Here is an 8,764-nt window from a genome sequence, read left to right as displayed (position 1 = left end):
ACCAAACAACAGAGCTGCAAAATATGTCATGTGAAAACTGCCAGAACAAAGGCGGGTCAGGCTGGGACCTGCGCCGCCTCAGGATGTCAAGTGTAACAAGGGGGCAGGGGGGATGAGGGGACAGCAGCATGGGCCTGTGAGGCCTGTGGGGTGCCCGCGTTCCCCAGATCCCCCCGCAGCCGGCTCCGCAGTGGTCCGCTCCGCTTGGTTGCCTCATGCGGATTCGGATTCCAGATCCCAGGCTGCGTGTTCTCCACCGCTTGTTTTGGCCAGTGTTACTGCGGAGACCCCAGAGCAGCCTCGGCGCTATGGAGGAGCCCGGCGCTACGCCTCAGCCCTATCTGGGGCTGGTCTTGGAGGAGCTAAGCACCCTTCTGGCAGCACTGCCTAAAAGTAGGAGACCATATTCGAATCCTTATGGTTTTCCATGGGAACTGGTGGTATGTGCAACTGTCGTTGGATTTTTTGCCGTTCTCCTTTTTCTGTGGACAGGTTTTAGATCGGTTAGGAGTCGGCTTTATGTGAGAAGAGAAAAACAACTTGCTGCAACGCTTTCTGGACTAATTGAAGAAAAATGTCAACTACTTGAAAAATTTAGCCTTATTCAAAAAGAGCACGAAGCCTGTGAAGTAGAGTCATCTTCAGAGGATGCCAGCTTTGAGAAGGCGGCAGCAGAAGCACGAAGTTTGGAGGCAACCTGTGAAAAGCTGAACAGGTCCAATTCTGAACTTGAGGATGAAATCCTCTGTCTAGAAAAAGACTTCAAAGAAGAGAAATCTAAACAGTCTCAACAAGATGAATTGATGGCAGATATTTCAAAAAGGATACAGTCTCTAGAAGATGAGTCAAAATCCCTCAAATCACAAATAGCTGAAGCCAAAATCATCTGCAAGATATTTAACATGAGTGAAGAACGACGCGAGATAGCAATAAAAGATGCTTTGAACGAAAATTCTCAACTTCTGGACAGCCAGAAGCAGCTTTTGCAAGAAGCTGAAGTATGGAAAGAACAAGTGAGTAAACTTAATAAACAGAAAATAACACTCGAAGACTCCAAAGCACATGCAGAACAAGTTCTAAATGATAAAGAAAATCACATCAAGACTCTGGACGCTTGCTAAAGATGAAAGATCAGGCTGCTGTGCTTGAAGAGGACATAATGGATGGTGATAACTTGGAATTAGAAGTCAACGGTGAATCGGAAAATGGTGCTTACTTAGATGATCCTCCAAAAGGAGCTTTGAAGAAACTGATTCATGCTGCTAAGTTAAATGTTTCTTTGAAAACCTCCGAAAGAGAAAGAAACCACATTATTTTTGAGTTATCTGAAGTTGACAAAACAAAGGAAGAGCTTACAGGGCATATTAAATCTCTTCAGACTCAACAAGCATCTTTGCAGTCAGAAACTATGTATTTTGAACATGAGAATCAGAAGCTTCAACAGAAACTTAAAATAATGACCGAATTCTATCAAGAAAGTGAAATGAAACTCCACAGGAAATTGACAGTAGAGGAAAATTACCGGATACAGGAAGAAGAGAAACTTTCTAAAGTGCAAAAAAAGATCAGCCACACCACTGAAGGGCTGGAGACCTATGGAAAGCTAGCCAAAGATCTTGAAGAAAAATTGAAGAGAACTATTAATTTTTATCAAAGGCAGGCTATTTCCTACGAGAAAAAAGGACATGATAATTGGTTGGCAGCTCAGACTGCTGAAAGAAACTTCAATGATTTAAGGAAAGAAAATGCTCACAACAGACAAAAATTAATGGAAACAGAGTTTAAATTTGAACTTTTAGAAAAAGATCCTTGTGCACCTGATGTTTCAAATACAGCAATTGGCAGAGAGCGTTCCCCATATGGTCCCTCACCATTGGGTCAGCCTTCATCTGAAACGAGAGCTTTTCTGTCTCCTCAAACTGTGTTGGAGGGTCCACTGAGACCCACACCTGTGCTTCCGGGGGGAGGAGGAAGAGGTCCACGAGGCCCAGGGAATCCTCTGGACCATCAGATTACCAATGAAAGAGAAGAACCAGGCTGCGATACGTTAACCGATCCTCACAGGGCTCCTTCTGACACTGGGTCCCTCTCATCTCCATGGGAACCCGACCGTAGGATGATGTTTCCTCCACCAGGACAATCATATCCTGATTCAGCTCCTCCTCCACAAAGGGAAGACAGATTTTATTCTAATTCTGATGGACTGTCTGGGCCAGCAGAACTCAGAAGTTTTAATATGCCTTCTTTGGATAAAATGGATGGCTCAATGCCTTCAGAAATGGAATCCAGTAGAAATGATGCCGAAGATGATCCTGGTAATTTAAATGTGCCTGATTCATCTCTCCCTGCCGAAAATGAAGGAACTGGTACCAGCTTTGTTCCTCCACCTCTGGCTGCAATCAGAGGTCCATCATTTCCTGTGAATAAAAGAGGCCCATTCATGAGAAGAGGACCGCCTTTCCCCCCACCTCCTCCAGGAACCATGTTTGGAGCATCTCGAGGTTATTACTATCCACCAAGGGATTTCCCAGGTCCACCACATGCTCCATTTGCAGTGAGAAACATCTATCCACCGAGGGGTTTTCCTCCTTACCTTCACCCAAGACCTGGATTTTACCCCAACCCCACATTCTGAAGGTAGAAGCGAGTTCCCTTCAGGGATGATTCTGCCTTCCAAGGAGCCTGCTACTGAACAACCAGAACCACAGCAAGAAACCTGACAATATTTTTGCTCTCTTCAAAAGTAATTTAGACTGATCTCATTTTCAGTTTAAGTAACAGCTGTTACTTAAGTGATTACACTTTTCTCAAATTGAAGTTTAATGGAATTATAGTTCTTAGTACAGTAGTTTGTAAATAAAGATGATTTAAATACATATCTATGAGTAAATCATTTCCATTTTATTATATTCTAGATCATATAACTTTTAATCTCGGGAACTAATCCACTACTATAGCAACAATAGTGGGAGTTTTATATATGCAATCTTGCAGGTGGGGAGGCTTTAAATTCTAAAGGCTGTGTCTTCATGCCAAGAGGTGTATTCACTGTGGTTGTAGATAAATGAGAAAGTAACTTTATGCTTAATTAAATAAATTTTCATTGATTTTTTTTAAAAAAAGAAAACTGCCAGAACTGAAAGGAGATATAGATGAATCTACAATTATAGTTAGAAACTTCCTCATGCCTTTTTCAATAATTGATAGAACTAGACAGAAAATCAGCAAGGAGTGTTGCCTTTGGCAGCACTTTCTAAAATTAGAATGATGCAGACAAGATTAACATGGCTCCTGCATATAGATTACACAAAATTTTGTGAGACATTTCATATTTTTAAAAAGGGGGGAAAAATCAGCAAGAATATAAAACAACTCAAAATGCCATTAACCAAAAGAATCTATTTGGCATTTACAGAATATGCCACACAACAGCAGAATACACATATTTTTTCGAGTGCTGACAAAACACATGGCGAGATAGAGCTATCCTAGGCCCTAAAATTCACCACAGCAAATTTAAGAGATAGTAATCATCCAGAGCAGGTGAAAACCAGAAATCATTGTAGGGAATCCAATTGGAAATCAGCATAAGAAAGATATGAAAAGTCCCAAACACTTGGAAATTTAAAAACACACTTCTAAATAATCTCTCGGTCAAAGAAGAAGTCTCAAGGAAAATTTAAAAATACATTGGACTGGATACACATGAAACTGTGACATACCAAAGTGCTGAGAAGGAAAGTTAGAGCAATAAATGCATGCATTAGGAAAGAGGAAAAGTCTCGAGTGAGCAATAGATTTCCACCTCAGGAACCTAGAAAAAGAAGAGCAGAATAAACTGAAAGCAAGTAGAGGGTGGGGATTAATGAAGATAAGAACAGAAAACACTTACATTTAAAAGAGAAAAACAATAGTTAAATCAATGAAACAAAGAGATAGCTCTGTTAAGAGATAAATAAAATTTAACAAACTCAAGCAGAAATTAAAAGGAAAAGACACAAATTTTAAGTATCATAATGAAACAGGCGATATCACTACAGACACCGCACATCACAAAGGACAATCAAGGAATATTACAAACCACTCCACACACATAAATTAGACAGCTTAGACAAAATAGACAAAATGCAGTGTGCCCGCTGCAACACAAACTAACTCAACTCACCACGCAGGAATAGATCATTTGAAGAACTCTATAACCATTAAGAAAATAGAATTCATAATTTTAAAACTACCAAAACAGATCTCTAGGTTTAGATGGTTTCATTGGAGAATTCTGACATGTTTTTTAAAAAGTTAACAGCAATTCCACACTACCTTTTCCAGAAAACAGTAAAAGAACATTTCCCAATTTATTTTTTGAAGCTATTATTACACTGATACCAAAACCAGGAGAGAGAGAGTGTGTGTGCATATATACATACACACACATATATACATATATATATAAAGATACATATAACTTACTTAACAAATAGACTTCTACAGTATATTTTTCAAAATTGACCCATGTCCAGCGGGGGATTATTTCCAGAAAAACAAGCCTGATTAAATCTCACAAAGTCACAAAGTCAATCAAAATAATCCACCGTGTTAACAAACAAAAGAAGGAAAGTTACATTATATATTGATACATAATAAACATTTAACACATTTCGATATCCATTCATGATAAAAGCTCTCTATAAAGCGAGAATAGAGGAAACTTTAACCACTTGGTAAAAAGCATCTACAAAAAGCTAACATTATAAAGTCATGTGTTGTTTAACGATGCGGATACATTCTGAAAAATGTGCGGTCAAGTGATTTTGTCATTGTGAGAACGTCCTGGAGTGTACTTACACAGATCTAGATGGGATATATAGTAGCCACTATACACCTAGGCTATACCGAATAGCTCATCACTCCTAGGTGACAAACCTGTATAACGTATTACTATACTGAATACTATAGGCTATTATAATAGAGTTAAGTGTTACATTTATGGTAACCATTTGGTAAAACTCACCAACTGTGGTATTTATGTATGTAAGCATATCTAAATACATAAAATGCACAGTAAAAAAAATATAACATGAAAGATTTTTTAAATGGTACATCTGTATACGGCATTTACCATAAATGGAGCTTACAGGACTGGAAGTTGCCTGGGTGAGTGAGTGAGTGAGTGGTGAGTGAATATGAAGCTCTAGGACATTACTGTGCGATACTGTAGACTTTATAAACACTGTACACTTAGGCTACACTGAATTCATTAAAACATTTTTCTTTCTTCAACAATAAATTAACCTTAGCTTACTATAATTTTTACTTTATAAACTTTTTAATTTTTAATAATAATTTGATTCTACTTTGTAATAACACAACTTAAAACACAAATATTATGAAGCTGTACGAAAGATTATCTTTTTGTATATCTTTGTTCTACAAACACTTTTCTGCTTGTGAAATTTTTTATTTTTATTATTTACTTTTAAAATTTGTTATTAAAAACTAAGACACAAATACATGCAACAGCCTAAGTCTACCTAGTATCAAGATCATCAGTATCAGTCTTCTACCTCCGTATCTTTTCCCACTGAAAGGTCTTCACCGGTAAGAGCATGCATGAAGATGTTGTCTCCTATGATAGCAATGCTTTCTTCTGGAACACCTCTTGATGGACTTGCCTGAGACTGTTTAGGAGTTAACATTTTTATAAGTAAAAGGAGTACACTCTAAAATAATGACAAACGCCAGGCACAGTGGCTCACACCTGCAATCTCAGTACTTTGGGAGGCTGAGGTAGGCAGATCATTTGTAGTCGGGAGTTCAAGAAAAGCCTGACCAAAATGGTGAAACCCCATCTCTGCCAAAAACATAAAAAATTGGCCAAGCATGGTGCTGCACACCTGTAATCTCAGCTACTTGTGAGGCTGAGACACAAGAATCACTTCAACCCAGGAGGCAGAGGTTGCAGTGAGCTGAGATTGCACCACTGCACTCCAGCCTGAGCAACAGAGCAAGACTCCATTCCAAAATAAAATAAAATAAAATAATGACAAAAATTTTAGTAAAATGTAGTAAATGTATAGTAAAATGCATAGTTGTTTGCTCTTATACCACACTGGGAGTACAGTAGGATTGTTTACAGCAGCAATCCCACAAACATGTAAGTAATGCATTGTGCTACAACATTATCATGGCTAAGACATCACTTGGCAATATGAGTTTTTCACCCCCATTATAATCTTGGGGGACCACTCTCATATATGCAGTCCATCACTGACCAAAGTGTTATGTAGGACATAGCTATACTAACATCATATTTAGTGGTGAAAAACTGAATGGTTTCTCTCTAAAATCAAGAATAAAGGAACTATATCTGCTATTATCACCCTTATGCAAAACAGTGCTGGAAGTTAACACTGTGCAATAAGACAAGAAAATAAAGGACATACAGGTCAGGATGGAAAAAATAGAATAGTCCCTACTTACAACAGACATGACTGTCTACATAGAAATCCAAACAAATCTATTTTAGAAACCTCCTAAAATTAAGAAGTGAGTCCATTAAGGTCACAGAATTTAACATAAACACAATCAAATTAATTGTATTTCTACATATAGACATAACTCATTTTATCGTTCTGCAATTTATTGTGCTTCATACATACTGCATTTCCATTGGGCTAAAATTTTGTGGCTAACCTGCCTCAAGCAAGTCTATCTGCACCATTTTTCCAACAGCATGTTCTCATTTTGTGTCTTAGGCCAAATTTTAATGATTTGTACAGTATTTTAAACTGGTCTATTATTATTATGTCTGTTATGATGATCTGTGATCAGTGATCTTTGATGTTACTATTGTAATTGTTTTAGGGCAGCATGAGCACGTCCACATAAGACAGCAAACTTAATTGATAAATGCTGTGTGTGTTCCCACTGCTCCACCGACAGGTCATTTCCCTCTCTTCCTCTTGTGGTCTCCCTAGTCCCTGAGACACAACAAGGTTGAAGCTCAGCCAATTAATCACCCTACAGTGTCCTCCAAATGTTCAAGTGAAAGTCATTAAATCAAAAGCTAGAAATTATTAAGCTTAGTGAGAAAGGCATGTCAAGTAAGTATAAATCCAGAGTTATCCAGCTTGAGCTGAAGTGCTATTAGACCTACTAAGTCGTAAGACTGAATGGTCACAGCCACCATCTATCCTATAATGGATGCAATATGTTTTAGGGCAAGAGAAAATGCAAAAGACAAAAGTAGGATGAATGAACAGTTGGCACAGATCCCTATATCACTGATGCCTCTCTCTCAGCTTATATATACAGTCTCCCAGGTCCTTCCAACCAGCTGATAACTTTGTAAACAAGCCAGGCCTAATACAAGGACACTTAGGCTAGCTATATTGGAACAATTTGTCAACCACTCAGATGCGGGACCTCAAATGTAATCCATGAGGGTAAACCTACTCTGATAAGTGGAATACATAGATTCATCCCCATCCATAGAAAGGGTTCAGAAAACAGGAGCTGGCCCTGTGATTTTACAGAGCTTTATCCTTCCCATAAGGGCAGGATCAGACATTGTCAAAAAAAAAGGAAAATTTTGAAAAGTAAATTTTGCTCAATCCTTATGCCTTATCCATTCTTCTTCTAGACAGGTCAATGAGCCCCAGAGATTATTTAAAACAAATCTCCAACATCTACAGATTGGTGCTCAAAAATAAAGGGTCTGAGTTTCTATCTAAAAAGATCTAATGATTAAAACCTTGGAATTCAAGTTTATTCTCCCACCAGCTTCCGGGTATTTGGGAAAGCAGACTACACTAAAAGAAACGGCTGCAGGAATTCATGTCAAGATTTTATTTTATTGCTAAACAAACCTAGGCATGGATCTTTGCATCTCACAAGTGCTTTCTGAATGTTTGGGGAAGGAATAGCATAAATATTCATGAAACTCTAAGAAATTCACAAATTGTGGTAGCTGTGATAGCCATGTGGTCCCAGGCTATTACTTTAGATAACATATGTATCCTTTCAGTTACAAAGACATTTTCTGTTCTTGCCTTAATCTCAATCTCTTTATCACTGTGGCTTCCTCAGAGACAGAATGAGACATAGGCTCAGTTCTCTGACCGTAGACGAATAACAGTGGTCAGGTTCTTCATGTCTCTATGCAAATCATGCTGGTGCAAGTGAAGCCTATTTTCTCATATGTTACACAAAGCTCTCATGACAATTGGAAGGTACTCTGCGGAGGTGATGACTTCATAAAACCTTCCCCTCTCAAAAGCACTTGAAGAGGCAGGAGCCTTCCTTGGCAGCTCTCAGATGGGCAGCAAAGTTCCCAGCAGCATCAGTAAACTCAGCCACATTGTAGAAATGTTTGCCTTTTCTATCTGAAGATTATCTAGGTTCTTACACAGCAATCATCTCTAGACACCTGGATTTCCTAACTGCCTTTTTGTGGGTTCTGGTCAAATATAATTTAATGTCATTTTCATTTTTTGTTTGCTTTTACCATCACACTTTAATATCATGCAAAAGTACATTTCTACTCTCTTAGTGCTCAAATTTTGCTCACCAATAGTTTTAGATAATAGGATACTATGAGTAAAATATATTAATAGATATCAGCATATTATCCATCAGTATATTAATACATTAAAGCAACCAATATGTTCACAGTATTTTGACTGGCAGCTTTTTTTAAAGTTGAAGAAATATCTGTGTGCAAGAGACTCTGGTAAATGTTTCACATTAACAAAAAAGACCAGCACTT

General features: G+C 38.2%; 1 non-coding gene and 1 pseudogene across 1 annotated transcript; both read left to right on the top strand.

Moving 5' to 3' along the window:
• The first annotated feature begins 273 nt into the window (after positions 1–273).
• Positions 274–2,731, top strand: LOC117073625 (annotated as a pseudogene).
• Positions 2,732–3,233: 502 nt separating this feature from the next.
• Positions 3,234–3,336, top strand: LOC117073809. The gene has a single exon (XR_004433375.1). It is a non-coding gene; the product is annotated as a U6 spliceosomal RNA (small nuclear RNA).
• Positions 3,337–8,764: the final 5,428 nt, after the last annotated feature.

Source organism: Trachypithecus francoisi, unplaced genomic scaffold (genome assembly GCF_009764315.1).
Source record: "Trachypithecus francoisi isolate TF-2019V2 unplaced genomic scaffold, Tfra_2.0 Lachesis_group4, whole genome shotgun sequence".
In the NCBI taxonomy this organism is placed as follows: domain Eukaryota; kingdom Metazoa; phylum Chordata; class Mammalia; order Primates; family Cercopithecidae; genus Trachypithecus; species Trachypithecus francoisi.
The sequence above is the reverse complement of the archived record's forward strand: the minus strand, read 5'-3'. Positions and strand labels throughout refer to the sequence as shown.